We start from the raw sequence: 16,220 nt of genomic DNA, 5'->3' as shown, positions 1-16,220 counted from the left end.
CAGCTTCTTAGTTATGAACATAGCTGATGTTGTATGCGACGCAATTTTAAATTTATTTTATATGGTCTGGGTTAATCTTTAATTGTGTAAAATCGGCGTTGACTTCGATTTTTTAATAGCTATGCAAATAATTAATACGACGAGATTGCCTTATAACTTTACTAGGCTCTTGCTTTTGTTCTCCTTGGAAATAGCTTTAATTACAAACCTTTCATTGGTGTGGCTATAGCTTAACAATGGAATTCACGTTATACTCGCCTTTATATTTTCTTTTTCAGGCTAGTGTGATTTTATTAAACTTCTGAGTATTCTTTTTTTGCTTCTCTAAATGATAGAAGGGTATAATTGGCTTATACAGCATACTGTAAGAATTAATTAAATTTAAGAAATCACAAATCACGGTGAAATTAGCTCTACTGTTTCTCCTCAAAAGGAGTTGAGGTCTTAGCCCAGCAGTGGGACATTTACGGGCTGTTACTTTAGTTTGTGATGTTGCCTGGAAAAATAATGCAGGCACGAAAGTAAAAACAATATAAAAGACACAGACTTGGTTATGCGGAGATTTGATTATTTAAAGAAATCGAATTTAACTGACTTATTCTAAATTTGATTTCATTTAAATATTTACAATAAATAATTCAAATTCCATTAAATTTAAATTACTGGAAGGATATTGATTACGTTTATTTTCATACATTTCTAATTTCCTGCCTCAGAAATTTCCTCAATCCAAAACGTTTTCAATAATTAAAACTCGGGTTTTAGCACCCAAGATCCACTTCAGTCTTCAAAACGAGTTCCTATCGAAAATAATTTTAGTTTCAAGAGTTTTCAAATGGAAGCCAATTGTTTGTTTAAAAGGTAATTATTTGGGAGAAAACAAAAAAAAATCAGTAACTTCCGGTGGTAATTTCAATAATGTTTTATAAGTTTAAAATAATAATAATAATATCCTCTATTAAGAAAAACCGCTCAGTCGGGATGATATCATTAAATTGGTATCAGATAAACAAAGAGACTAGGAAATTTTAGTCTGCTTTTATTGCTCTTAGAAGTGTTATGCTCTAATGTAACTAAATAACTCCACGACGCCAAATATATTAAGCCTAAATAAATCTCGTCTCCTTGAAGGGTTCTAACAACGTTAGAGCTGAGAATGCGTCGCGACGTATTCATAATCAGGACTTATTCAGGACAATTTTAAGGCAATTTGCTCGCTTGTTTATGAAATGAGAGGTTTGATTTCAGCTTTTATGTTTAGTATTGAGCTATCGAATCGAATATCATTAATATTTATATGATTGTTTAAAGACTATATCAAGTCTATTAATAATATCATATTGTTAAAATTGAGGAAATTAAAGCCGTATATCATTCAAAATGACTTTAAAATTATGAATACGAAACGTGGTCGTATTTCGTTTGCAAAAACAGACTAAGTCGATCACGCGCGTTCGTTTTAATTAATACAACTATGATAAATATTCAATAGAATTTAGGTTACTTTATGTATTTTAATATATGTATAATTTAATATTACATTTGACTTTTGCTACGAATGTATTCTATTTATGACATATATGAATTCATTCGAAACTGAAACGTTTTATTATTTATATATTAAAAAGCTCAATAACGTTCCTTAGAGATTCCCCTACCAGCTAAAAAAAATTCGGCGAGGGTTTATACAGACAGGTTTTTTCATGGTAACTGCTTTCATATTAAGAAAGAACCAACACTTATTAAGCACATATATTCTTCAGACAGCTTTTCCTTTTCGAAAATAATTTTACGCTTTATTTTGCTCATCTTCTTTATCTCCGTATTTCCAGTGCCTATTAATTTTATCCGTATCAGACAGACCATTCGTATTACACGAAAGGTCTCAACCTCGCATAGGATTACATCTTAAGTTAAACAAAAACTCGGATTTAGACAAATCGTTATATCGTCGTTGGTTCTTGGTCGTTAACGATACTAAGAAAAACAAAATTGATTTATAATTTATGCAATGCAATAGAATCAGTAACCAGTAACAGCCTGTGTATGTCCCACTGCTGGGCTAAGGCTTCCTCTCCTTTATTTGAGAAGGTTTTTGGAGCTTATTCCACCATGCTGCTCCAATGCGGGTTGGTGGAATACACACGTGACTGCATTTCAGTGAAATTAGACACATGCAACCTGCATGTGTCTAATTTCACTCACGATATTTTCCTGCACCGTCAAGCACGAGATGAATTATAAACACAAATTAAGCACTTAAAAATTCCGTGGTGCTTGCCCGGGTTTGAACCCACGATCATCTGTCAAGATTCACGCGTTCTAACCGCCGGGCAATCTCGGCTTATAATGCAATTGAAAACATTTACAAGTGTTAAGTGCTTACTTAAAGAAATATAACTTTGTTTATTTATGTAATACTTTGTTATTTATGTAATTTATATTATTGTTGTGTAGTGTTTTCTCAAACCTGCTTGCACTAGGTTACACTCGCGGCTTCGCCTGCGTGAGGGGTAGAGGAGCTGCTTTGTGTGTACAAATTTTTTTGATATTCGGTTGAGGTGTAACGTGCACCTCAACAGTAACAAACAAACAAATAAACAGACTCACTTCCGCTTATATAATATAAGTAACGATCGTATGTGTAAATGTATGTTTAGGTATTTCTTTAATATTCTTTCAGATATGTATATTATGGAGTTTTGACTTATTTAAGTTAATTGTAAATGTAGACTATGCCTGATTTTTATCTTTTCTTAAACCTTAAGGGAGGTTTCCTTCAAGTTTTTCGTTCACCGGCTATTCTTTTATAGATTTTTTTATATATTAATACGTGCAAAAACAACATAAAAAGACAAATTTACAAACAAAATTCATATTTTTACTCGCATTTTAAAATAAAAGCAGTAATATTTTTTAAACAAATAGAAATTTAATTATAACGAAACGAGAGATCACGGCCGCCATATTGAAAATGATTGAATACTGAATTCGAGAGGCTCTGTCAAAGTGCTCGTTACTTGCGCGAACAAACATGGCGAGCACAGTCAATGTCGACGAGGTCCAATTTTTTAATTACCTATCGCGTGCCTATTGGATGTTTTACAGATGCAAAATATTTCTATCTCGACGCCCTGTAATGACTTTTCTGTATCAGTTTCAACTATCATTTTTATTTATATATATTTAAGTCAAAATATTTATATTTTCTACACGTGTGTATTTTCACCCGTGTAGTCGGGAGAGGGTCGGCTGGTATCTTGCGGGTATAATGCGGGTTGGAGGAATACTCATGTGGCAGAATTTCGATGAAATTAGACACATGCAGGTTTCCTCATGATGTTTTCCTTCACTGAAAAGCACGAGATGAATTATAACAGAAATTAAGCACATGAAAATTCAGAGGTGCTTGCCCGGGCTTGAACCCACGTTCATCGGTTAAGATTCACGCGTTCTTACCACTGGGCCATCTCGACATCTCTTATCTTATATAAGTAGTAAATAGTGATTACATTACTTGGTGTATAATACTTAGTATTGTAGTTTTCGGTTTGACCGGACAATGAACCAGTATGCCTACAGACACAATGGACACAACATCTTAGTTCCCAATTTTGGTGGCGCATTGGGGATGTAATATTAATGTAATTTCAAGGGTGAGTAATGGAGTAAGTTTTTACAGAATAGAATTGCTGCCCTCACATTATTAATTCAAGTGAAAAAATAAAAACTATGTTCGATAATCGCACAGTAACGTTATTTGATAATATTATTAATCTGAAGCCTAAATTGAATATATCAAAGCCATGCATCAAACAGGTCGGGTCGTTTGAACCGAGCATCGAATACATTGCGTGCGGTCGGCCGTGTGATCCAATTAGTGACACGACGCTGCTTCCAAGCGACGCTGGCCGTTTTTATGCACTATTGGCAATACTCGGAAAAAGTTTTATATTGAAACTAGGTTTATTTATAATTAACTAGAATCCGCCCTCAGTTTCGCGTGTATGATGGTGTGGAGATGTTAGGTATGTCCTATCCTGAACGATTGATAACTGGTACGCAATTGTAATTATGATCAATCGAGCAGTTAACCTGTGATAGCGTAACATAAACAAACTAACTCAATATCGCATTCATAATATAAGTAAGGATTTAAAAAAAAAGTATTTACTGTTTCTAAATTAATTTTAAATACTTGACCAATTTAACTATATATTCAAAGAAAGAAAAATATTCTATTGAAATTCTCTTGAGAGATTTCGGCTACAGTAAACAAAATATATGTATAGTATAGTGTTATCCGAGTAAATAGCTTTAAATTTAATGAAATCCAAGACCTACAGCTTTACGTGCTTACGATAGAACAGCAATACAAACTGCCAATTTTCAGATTTCGGACTACTAATGAGAATTACCAAACAGATTCTATAAAGACCCAGCTCAGGGTTCGTTTCCTAAACCTTTAGATCTGCAGCCTGAAGTTGACCAATAGACCATGAAGACCATAATAAACATAATGATGTGACACAAGAAGAATTATTTTTGTTAGTTTTATATGTGTATTGTTCATTAGTTACTAATATAAATCTTCGCAAAAATAAAACATAAAAGAAATAACAAACAGACTGCATTTTATGAATATTTCCACTTGAATGAAGTTGTGCATGCAAAGCTCTAAGACAGACGTCGATCGCCATTAACTTAACAAGAATGGTTTGAGACAATATATACAAATAAATAACTATTAAATAACAGTTACTTATTTGCATATATTGTAAGTGTAAATAAATAAGTCCACCACCACCCACTCATCACCTATTTTACCACTAAACAGCAAAACTTAGTGATGACGTCTTCAGGTTTGAAAGGTTGAGCGAGTCACCGGCACAAGGAACATCTTATTTCCCAACTCGATGGCACACTTTTGATGTTAGGAATGGTTAATATTTCTCAAAGCACCGATATCTACGGGCGGCAGTCACAACTTTCCATCAGATGGTCCATTTGCCAGTCCGCCTATCTATGATCATTGATTTGATTACCACTCAGGGTAACGTTTTGTACAAGCCCGTCTAGTTATGTACACAATGGAAATATCATTACACGAGTGTACAGGAAGGTAACCGTCAGGAGGTGGAGAAGGGAAGTAAAGCGCGTCACAACGTGTCAACCATGACTAGTCTACCAAGATTTTAGGACATATGAAGATCTGGCTTGACTCTGCTGAGTAAATGACACAGTGTAATTACAGACAAGAGACATTTTAGACCCCGGAATGAATAGCGCATTTCTTAGGAATGCATATGAAGGTCTATTTCTTACTGCGCCATACTGGCAACCTGATGGTAAGTGATCACCAACCCCCATAGACATTGGCATTGTAAGAAATGTTAACCATCGCTTACATCGCCAATGCGCCACCAACCTTGGGAACTAAGATATTATGTCCCTTGTGCCTGTAATTACACTGGCTCACTCACCCTTCAAACTGGAAAACAACAATACCAAGTACTGCTGTTTTGCGGTAGAATATCTGCATGCACGAAGCCCACCTCCAGTGCCTCCTTTTTTACTACCTCACATACTACTTAATTAAAAAAACAATACATTCCAGTTTTAGTGAGTGACACAGTGTAATACTGGACAGGTGAACAAAATCATAACATATTAGATACTGGGGGTAAATAATGTATTCAACCGGAATGTTTGGAAAAAATTATATATCTTTCCATGCCAACTCATTGCAAGACACTGTGCCTCATTTGCACATCTCCATCCATCACCTTGTAAATTTATAAATTACAAAAAAAATAATCCACGTAAAGCAGTGGTGAGCTGCTTGTTAGCATATATTCTAAGTAAATATGTCCATGAAATAACTACCGTGAAGGTCGAACATTAACTAACGCTATCGCGGAAATTTTGATAGCTGAAGTCAGCCCGTACAAGGCCTCTCCATTACGATGATTAAAAATTATTTCTAAACGTTTTAAACAAGTAAAGAACATGAATACCTAAGAATATTCCATATTCGCAATTGCCTCGCAATTTCTAATGGCTTCAAACAATTTATTTACACTTATATTTCAGATAATATTAAAAAAAACTAACGATGATTAATCTTCCTGATCGATTCAGCTTCAGTGGAGTTCTCAACTACTACCTAACTGCGCAGGAGGTATTGTTATAGTACACAAGTATATCCGCAATAGACCAAGGCCGAGATGGCTTAGTGGTTAGAACGCGTGAATCTTAACCGATGATCGTGGATTCAAGCCCGCGCAAGAACCACTAAATTTTCATGTGCTTAATTTGTGTTTCTAATTCGTTTCGTGCTTGACGGTGAAGGAAAACATCGTGAGGAAACCTGCATGTGTCTAATTTTATTGAAATTCTCCCACATGTGTATTCCACCAACCCGCATTGGAGTAGCGTGGTGGAATAAGCTTCAAACCTTCTCCTCAAAAAGGGAGAGGAGACCTTAGTCCAGCAGTGGGAAATCAACAGGCTGTTACTGTTACTATATCCGCAATTGTACAGTCTATTCCGTGATCCGTGATTCCGTCATTAAGCATATAAAAATACACTGTTTTGTGCTCGTGCTAGAAACCGCAATTATTCGGTAAGGTTTATGTGTTCTAGCCGTTGGACTTCTGCTCTCAAGATATGAAGATTTTGAAGTTAACAAAAAAATTTATAACAGCGGACAAACAAACAAATTAACAACAAAAGTCGCGCTGTAATAAGTTTTTGTTACCACTTTTACTACCAGTAGTACTAACCATTATTGGAATATGTGTCAAAGCGCTTTAAGTGCTGTGTCTATATGTTTACGCTGCACTTTATTTATATAGTAGTGTCAATAATAATATGTTTATTTGATGTGCCAGTACGGCTCACACTAGCTTTTATAATAAAAGAGTATTATTTGTTATTATTAGATGTTTTCTACGGATTTTTTTTTTTATATGCCCCGGGATGGCAAATGACTCTACTCCACCTGATGGTAAGTGGTAGTAGAGTCCAAACGCGACGACGGCCAGTACAGTCGGGAAGAATGTTCTGTACTAGCAATCCCCGCCTTGCCGGCCCGCAAGATGCCTCTTCACGCCTCGTTTGAAGGAACCCGGGATTCTCAAATTAGGCGTATATAGTAATACTCAATATAAAAATAATTATATATATTTAGATGAAAAGGTATTTGAAGGATAGCTAGTGGATTTACTCCAACCCTAAGAAAGGATTAAGCTCCAAACCTTTTCCTCAAAAAAGGGAGTGGGGGCCTCAGTCCAGCAGTGGGACGTTCAGAGGCTGTTGCTGCAGTGGAATTACACTAATTAAGGGACATTACATCTCAGTTCTCAAGTTGGTGACGCATTGACGATGTAAGAAATGGTTAATGTTTCTTCCAGTGCCATTGGTGCCACAGCGATGGTGACCATTAGGTGGCGCATTGGCACGCCCGCCTTCCTATTTTATAAAATAAAATTATAACTTTCTACAAGATGAAAATTGTAAAGCTGCTACTGCAAGGTTCGCAATGTTAATTCTATATTTATGTATTCTTTATGAAAACAACGAACTCTAACTCCAAGCTTTATCATATAATTAACCGTATGCAGTGTAATATTATGCTTCTATTTGAAATCACTAAAATTCATTTAAAAGTGCACCAGGTCCCAGCTCTACGAACATGAAACTCGAAACACCAGCGCTTATTTGTATCAACTTTTTGGTGAACAAACTAAAAGTACGCTATGAAACACGATATGTTGAAACTGAATATTTAAAAATTTGCAGTTACAACGAATTTACATACACTGAGTTTCAATATATATTTTGAAGTGAAAACTTCTTCAGGCGCGTGGTGCTATTTTATCGTAGCGGATAAACTCGTGGCTTCGCGTCACCGACATGCTAATGTTAATATAATGCAATTATTGAAAGTACAAATAATTTCAGTATTGTGGAAATTAATGAGGATAATAATGATTGAAATTTATGTAAATACTAACAGTATATACAAATAACATAAGTGTATTTTAACTATTACTTATTTATATTAAGCTGTATTAATATATACCGAGTTAGCGACATACTGTGTATTTTGATGAACAAAAAGCTATATAATAAAAAGGAATAGAATTGGAGTGCCAGTTGTGTAAATTGGACAAATATTTTAACAGTTTCAAGTTTTCACTTCTCTCGGCAGTTCCTATGACTGCCTTTTTTTTTTGTATGAATGTTTTACATTTTCCTAATGAAACATTAATTATTTCTTCAATCATCGTCAATGCTTCACCAACCTAGGGAATTAAGATGTTACGTCCTTGTATATATAGTTACAATGTCTCACTCACCATCCAAATGAGGATTCAACAATATGTAATATTACTGTTTGGCGGCAGAATATTTGATGACTTGCAAACAGCCTCACATAGTTTACTTGCGTTAAATTTTAAGTCTACTGTCGTAAAGGAAACGGTTATATCGAAACAAAATCGAGATTGACGTTATGGCCGCTGTTAAAACCCTGATGTTATTCGACGTGTATGATTAAAAATTCGTATTTGTTATAACTATAAAATTTCCAAAACTCGTAAAAGTTTTATTTTGATTAGGAGATATTTCTTATTTAACATTCGTTACAAGCTTGCCATACTTACAAAGGACTTCTAAGTTCAAAATCACATCATCCTAAGGATAATGGAGTTATTCCACATATGTCAGGCTTTATTAGTAGTTATATGGTCGATAAGAGACATATGTAAACTCTATGCGCCCTTTAAACTTGGCTTACCCTATATATTACTACATTGGCTTAGCAAGATATGTCTATTTCATTTAAAATTATATAGCAGTCTTATTTAAATTTGAGAAAATATAATATATGTAGTACAGTACAGTAATACAGCTTGTGAGTGTCCCACTGCTGGGCTAAGGCCTCCTCTCCCTTTTTGAGGAGAAGGTTTTTTTGGAACTTATTCCACCACGCTGCTCCAATGCGGGTTGGTGGAATATACATGTGGCAGAATTTTAGTGAAATTAGACACATGCAGGTTTCCTCCCGATGTTTCCTTCACCGTCCAAACCAAACGCACAATTAAAGAAAGATTTCAAAAAATTCGGGTAAAAACGGGAAAGACAGTTTGTATGGAGAAATAATCTGTTGTCAAGAGAGAAATGATAAATTTTGTATCAAAAAAGAAATAAAGCTTATATATACAAAATTTCGTATTCATGCTGTTGACTGCTAAGGAGTTCCATCGTCTGGAGCCAATCTTGGATGAAGAATCGGGTCATTCTTATCATAAACATGCATTGTCATCGGAGCAACAATGAATCAATCAATAACAGGTAAAATTTCATCTCAGATGATGGTATAATTCAGATTGCAAGATTTGACCTAAACAAATATTGTCAGTTAAATAAAATCTTTTAAAAAACGTAACAGAACTAATAACTGAAGTCTACGTGCATCAATCCACTCGTGAATCTCTAAGTCCACTGTTATCGGCAGCAAGCGCAATACGACCCGCTAAATAGGGGCCTCTGGCGGGCCGTCCGCCAGAGCGTCACGGTAGCTTGCGCAAGCGATCCCGTGGCGCTCCTCGTTAAGACGGTTTTTTTTAGTGATTTTTCCGATGTTGGGGGCGCACTCGGCGCCTTGGACACCGGCGAGTCCTACATACACCCGCACTGTTCCCGTGGGGGAAACGAGTAATGCGTATTCGAGCGATAAAAATAATTAAAAAAATACTGCCGATATCGTCCCATCGAGAATCAGTAGACAAGTCGTTAGTGTAACAGCGAAAACTAAATCTGTATCACCGTTTATTCTCAAAATCAATATCGATATACCGAAAACAAAGGCGGCCTCTGATTGGCTCATGTTTGCAGCCTCGTTGTTGCCGCTTTGATACGCATTTATCAGGCATACGCTAAACAATATATTTAACGCCGTGACCTGGAATTAAATAAACAGCTACCTTTACCAAAATACCACATTTAATTTTCATTACATATTCAATATTCTCTCGATCTCATTACAATATATATACATATAATGAAGCAGTATCAACCATGTGTTTGTATGTTGAATAAATATATAAAGAAACGAAATTTATTTTTTTAATTTATCCTATTAAACTGACTTTCACCCGGACGAAATCGCGGGTTCTCTCCAGTTATTGATATATTAATTAGTTCCACGTGGAGTAGAACTGATTCAAAAAAGCTAGAGTTCACCCAGTGGTTGTAATACAATGACAATTCAATTATTGAAATTAACTATTGAAATCTTGTAGAAAACTTATATGAATTTGCATATTTCGAACGCTTCCTTTCTACTCTTAATGAGTACGTGATTAATGATTTCACATTATAATCGTTATTGTTAATCATTAATCTGATTACATTTCGCTTAACTCTGGTTTAAAGTCATTTTTTTCCTAGCTCGCACTGGAAGTCTTAAGACAGCAAAACTCATTATTTTTTTATTGTCATGATGCGCGATTTGAACCCAAGTCTTCGAGATATGTGGTTTTATAAGCAAGCGACTCTACCATCGATGCAATTGTATCATGCATGTAAATAGCATTATATTTAATGCAATTTAATTCGTGTTTTAACACTACATCACCACAGCTTATTAAAATAGGCAACAGTAACACAACTGTTAATACTGATTAGAGAGATTGTGTTCATCGAAAATGCTAATACGGCTCTGCTCACTGGTTGCGACGGTCAGACAGTAAACTAACTTTGTAAATATAAATTGAAATGTTGAACGCGATAAGTGCTAAGAAAATACGGGTTTATCGAATGTCAACGGAGTGTTACGAACCAGATCCATTGTTACTCGGAATTGATAAGATAGATGTTTGTAAAAGGCCGAGATGGCTTATCGGTTAGAATACATTAATCTTAACTAATAATTGCGGATTCAAACCCCGGAAGTGCAACCGTTTTCTAGTGTTACATAAATAAAGTTCTCCCCGGCATTTTGTTATAATTTCAGACAAGACGAGACGTTATAAAGATCATAGTGCGAACAGACTCTCCCTTACGTCAATCTCATAATTCGATGGGATAGCAAGATATGATTTCATCATCAAATATCCTTACCCAGGACCCGAGAATTACTTAAGAAGATTATCTAGTATATAGTAACTTGACCAAGACTTCGTAATAGCAATTTATATGCTAGCAAATATGGTACGGCGGTCTTAGCTCAAAATAGTACTATTAATAATGCAATAATATTCAGACGATTGATACGTTAAATAAGAAATTAAATCAATGAACTCGTCACAAACGTTTTTATATCGCATTCAAATTGACTTTCCAACTGTTCAACTCTGACTATTAGTTCTCTTTATTTAAATTTATGCTGAATTTGAAAATACCCACGGGCGGAGAAACCTTTAAAGTTTATTATAATACCACTAGAATCAGTTCCCCTCGGGAGTCTGCTATTTGTTCTGGCTAATCTCAAATATAACAAGGTTGTGATTAAAATCATTATTTTATTAAGGGCCATTTTCCGGGCACAATTGTACTATATCAATATTATCTGGTTGACATTTAATAAATAATCAAATTAAAATGTGTTTAAAACGCGTGAAATTCGCAGGTTGAAACCCGAAGCTAGACTGAATTTACAAATGTTTTATCTATTAGATAATTCCGGCTCAATTTTAATAACAACGAAAGCTAATAAAAATATTTTACCTACTCAAATGCCAAGTCCGCCCTCCATCGATCGTCCTCAGTGCACTTGGCACGCCAGACCGGCAGCGTGCCAAACAGCTTTACACAGCAATATATAGAAATTGCAGTAATCACTACTTGATCAGTGCAATTAACATTGAGTAGAATAATAAAGAATTGATGCATTTTTGTCTATATACTAAAAGTATTGTTACATAGACTCTTAATACATAGACAAACTTAAAAATCACTCCCACATATATTAAAAAACAAAACCGCTGTTTATCTGAACGCGATAACTCAAAAACTACAGAAAATATATCGCCGATGGACAGAGAAATTCACGAGGAAGTTTTAAGTATAATTTATTACGTTTTGTGAAAATTAGCTGAAATATGACTATAAATGTCGCAGATGTCGGAAAAAATCATGCCGACTGGGAGCTTCATGGACACACGTGACGGTAGACAATTAGAGTAATATGTATTACGATAATAACGTGTTACATAGATCATTATTCTGCCCGGACAAAGCCGGGACGAGTAACTAGTATATAATAAAAAAAAATACTAAGTATTTTATTGAACTTAGTTGTCATTTTTATTTACTGTGACTTTGAGTAACAGCCTGTTAACGTCCCACAGCTGGACAAAGGTCTCTTCCCTCTAGACAAAGTTTTAGGGATTATTCTACCATGCTGCTCTTATATTTTGTTTCCAATCCTTTGATACATAAATAGCATAATTAATTCTGAAACATGCAGACGGAAAACCGTGACGTTTCTCACGCATTCCATCCACGGGGCCATCTCGGCTGTGACTGAACTAGTATTATTAAAATAGTTTTATAGATGTCATTGGATATCTACAGCTGCACTTCGTATCTCACTCGTCAAATATTACAAGCCGTCTTAATAGTAGTACGCTATTTTATTGCGCCTACCTTATATGCTAACGTAAAGGAAACATTAAAATAAATTATATTATCTGTATTGAAAAAATACTAGAACTAAAACTGAATTGTACAATAGATGAGGACAAAAAGGTTTTTTTACAGGCAGTTGCGATGTAAAAGTCGCATCGATTCTTACGTTATTGTCGTACCCACTCCTAACAAACAGTACAATTAATTAAAGGGCTATATAGTATAAGAAAACCCCAGTAAAACAATCCTTTACATTTGCTTTTAACATTTTATTCTTTTCCACACGTATCTTGTTATATAATTTATTACTAACTAATATTTTACAATTCTCTCAATCACCCCGGCAACCATCGAACGAGTCAATTTTTCCGTGCTTTGTTTCTTTTTTATATATCGCGTAGTTTTTTTTCGCTCAACAATTTCCAACCAGTGTTAATTTAGTTAAAAATATTACCATTGTATTCTAAAAATCTCAACTTAATTATTAAAAATCAGTAGAACCTTACACTCGATCATCCTGATAACGTGTATGACCCCATATACTGGTGGTAGGGCTTTGTGCAAGCTCGTCTGGGTAGGTACCACCCACTCATCAGATATTCTACCGCAAAACAGCAATACTTGATATTGTTGTGTTCCGGTTTGAAGGGTGAGTGAGCCAGTGTAATTACAGGCACAAGGGACATAAAATCTTAGTTCCCAAGGTTGGTGGCGCATTGGCTATAAGCGATGGTTGACATTTCTTACAATGCCAATGTCTAAGGGCGTTTGGTGACCACTTACCATCAGGTGGCCCATATGCTCGTCCACCTTCCTATTCTATAAAAAAAAAAATACACGCCTCAGGCGAGATAGGAATATAGGTAATACTTAAAAATTGGCATCGCTACTATACTTTTAAAAAAATATCCAAATAAAAGCGACGAACACGCATTCTTGTTTTAATATATGAGTCGGATATTAACCACGGTCATACGTAGAAATGTCGTACAACATAAGAGTTATGGATCGCGGTTAGTACCGGAGACCCTAGCTATATATAATCCACAATATATTCCTAAACGGATCTCTGGCCCTATTTCAAACATTACCCTTATGATTAGGAGATATAATAGTTCATAAGTGTGATGCGAATGAAGATGAACAGGTCATCATTCATTCAAGAACATCAATCATTTATTAAAGGTCATTATTTTATATAGCAGACCATTTTACATTAACCTATAACTATATTTTTTATAGGATAGAAAGGCGGACGACCATATGGGCCACCTAATGGTACACATAATGTCTTGACATTGGCATTGTAAGAAATGATAACCATCGCTTACATAGTCAATGTGCCACCAACCTAGGGAACTAAGATTTTATTTCTCTTGTGCCTGTAATTACACTGACTCACTCACCCTTCAAACCGAAACACAACGATAACAAGTACTGCTGTTTCGCGGTAGAATATCTGATCAGTGGGTGGTATAACACCAGTAAACCTACATTAAAAACTCATGTTAAAAAATAAGGCTTATTATACATAATTATATAAGCCATAGAAGAGCTTGGATTTATTATTCGATGATATTCATACAAGATACATAAATATAATTTTATGTGATTATTATATGTTTTTTTCTTAATGAAAAAGAATAAATAGTTTACTAACTAAAAAGTGTAGACTAACTGTGCTTCTAGGCGGTTGTTCTTCGTAGTATCCACTGTCCGAAACGGTAGTACCTTTCTATTAGTATTTAAGTTATAAAATGATAATTCAAGTGTTTATAAGATCCGTATTTGAAAGTATATTTTGATTTTAACTATAATTTACTTTACGCTACGGTACGTGTAGTTCGCAGATGAATGAATCGCTATACGAATGAACATCAATTTACAAATCAATAAAATATTTACATCCAGCTCAACAAACAACTAATCAAATGGAAATATACACCACGTATAAAATATATTATAAATATATATTTATTGTGAGTAACAGCCTGTGAATGTCCCACTGCTGGGCTAAGGCCTCCTCTCCCTTTTTGAGGAGAAGGTTTTATGGAACTTATTCCACCACGCTGCTCCAATGCGTGTTGGTGGAATATACATGTGGCAGAATTTCAGTGAAATTAGACACATGCAGGTTTTCTTACAATGTTTTTCTTCACCGTCAAGCACGAGATGAATTATAATCACAAACTAAGCACATGAAAATTCAGTGGTGCTTGCCCGGGTTTGACCCACGATCATCGGTTAATATTCACGCGCTCTTACCACTGGGCCATCTCGGCTTTATTGTGAATTACTTTATATTAACTTGACTATGCAACTAATAATGTCGGTATGTACTTTTTAATTTATTTAATACGCACAAAAATAGACAAAATAATAAAAGAGATCTTTGTATAAGAGGAATGCTTATCCCTTGAAGAGATATATTGTAATAAGATAAGGAGATGAAGTGGATAAAGAGGTAGGGTGGTGTTCAGTTCGTAAAACACATACAAATATAGGAAATTATCTTTGTAATGTAAATAATTATGATATTATTATTATATAGGCGGGAAACAAAACCTTTTCTAAATATATTTTTTTTTTGCCAAATCGTTAGAGCTGTTTGAGATACACGAAATAAATGTACATATATATGTCGCAGGACAAATGCGCACTCGCTTAATGTTTATTATGGTATGGTTATGGTTTTGCAAATGGCGAATGGAAAAGAATTGACCAATCAGAACGCTCGACGTCACCCAATGCCAACTTCACTCATAATATACCTAGATTTATTATAATGTCAGTATAATGACCCCGTGACATAACAATGTCACTAAAAACAGGCCGTTAAATTGTGAGAAATGAAGTCGATTTACAATCTACCGTTTAATTATAATATGACGGCTTTCACAATATACTTGCGATATACATAAATATATATACGAATTGCATATTTAATATTATCACATAATAGAAATGCGTTGTGTTACTAGGTACATCTGTATGAAGATAATGTAAAGTCACAGAATCTGTCGCATTTCGGAAACTTTTTAACCGAGTCGCAGCGATGTGGTTCAACTTCGAAACTTGTTTCATTATTTACTTCAAGTTATTTAAGTTTCTTACAAATCGTTTGAGTCTTGTTATGAACAGACAGTCGTAACTTATTCTTATATGATAGTATATATATTTTAATATTAACGGGTATTCTTTGGTCAGCCATTCATTAAAAGAGGTTCATTCAAGAGGTCATTTTACAAGGTTGAATTTATTAAAAAGCTACTACTACAACGGTTCTGATTGTAGACTACGTTGAAGAACCAGCAAGGAACTGGTCGTCGTGTCGTCGTCTGATTTAATTAAATTCCAACATAGATTCTAATTAAAAAAACAAAATTTGTGCTAAAATGTAATAATATTTCAATAAGAATATATGCTATAATTCGCGTAGGTATATTTATATAATATATAGACAATACGTTAGTTATAATAACCTGATTTGAAGATCGTCTGAACAATCGCTATAGTTCTATATCCCAAATGTTAGACAGAGATAGCAAAGTATTAGGAGTACCATGACTATATGTATATGA

The 16,220-nt window shown here is 34.7% G+C and overlaps 1 protein-coding gene across 1 annotated transcript in view; it reads right to left on the bottom strand.

The window, feature by feature from the left end:
* Positions 1 to 16,220, bottom strand: part of LOC126777044 (uncharacterized) — a 138,602-nt gene that overhangs the window by 122,303 nt on the left and 79 nt on the right. The window lies entirely within an intron of this gene.

This window comes from Nymphalis io, chromosome 22, assembly GCF_905147045.1.
Source record: "Nymphalis io chromosome 22, ilAglIoxx1.1, whole genome shotgun sequence".
Classification (NCBI taxonomy): Eukaryota; Metazoa; Arthropoda; class Insecta; order Lepidoptera; family Nymphalidae; genus Nymphalis; species Nymphalis io.
The sequence above is the reverse complement of the archived record's forward strand: the minus strand, read 5'-3'. Positions and strand labels throughout refer to the sequence as shown.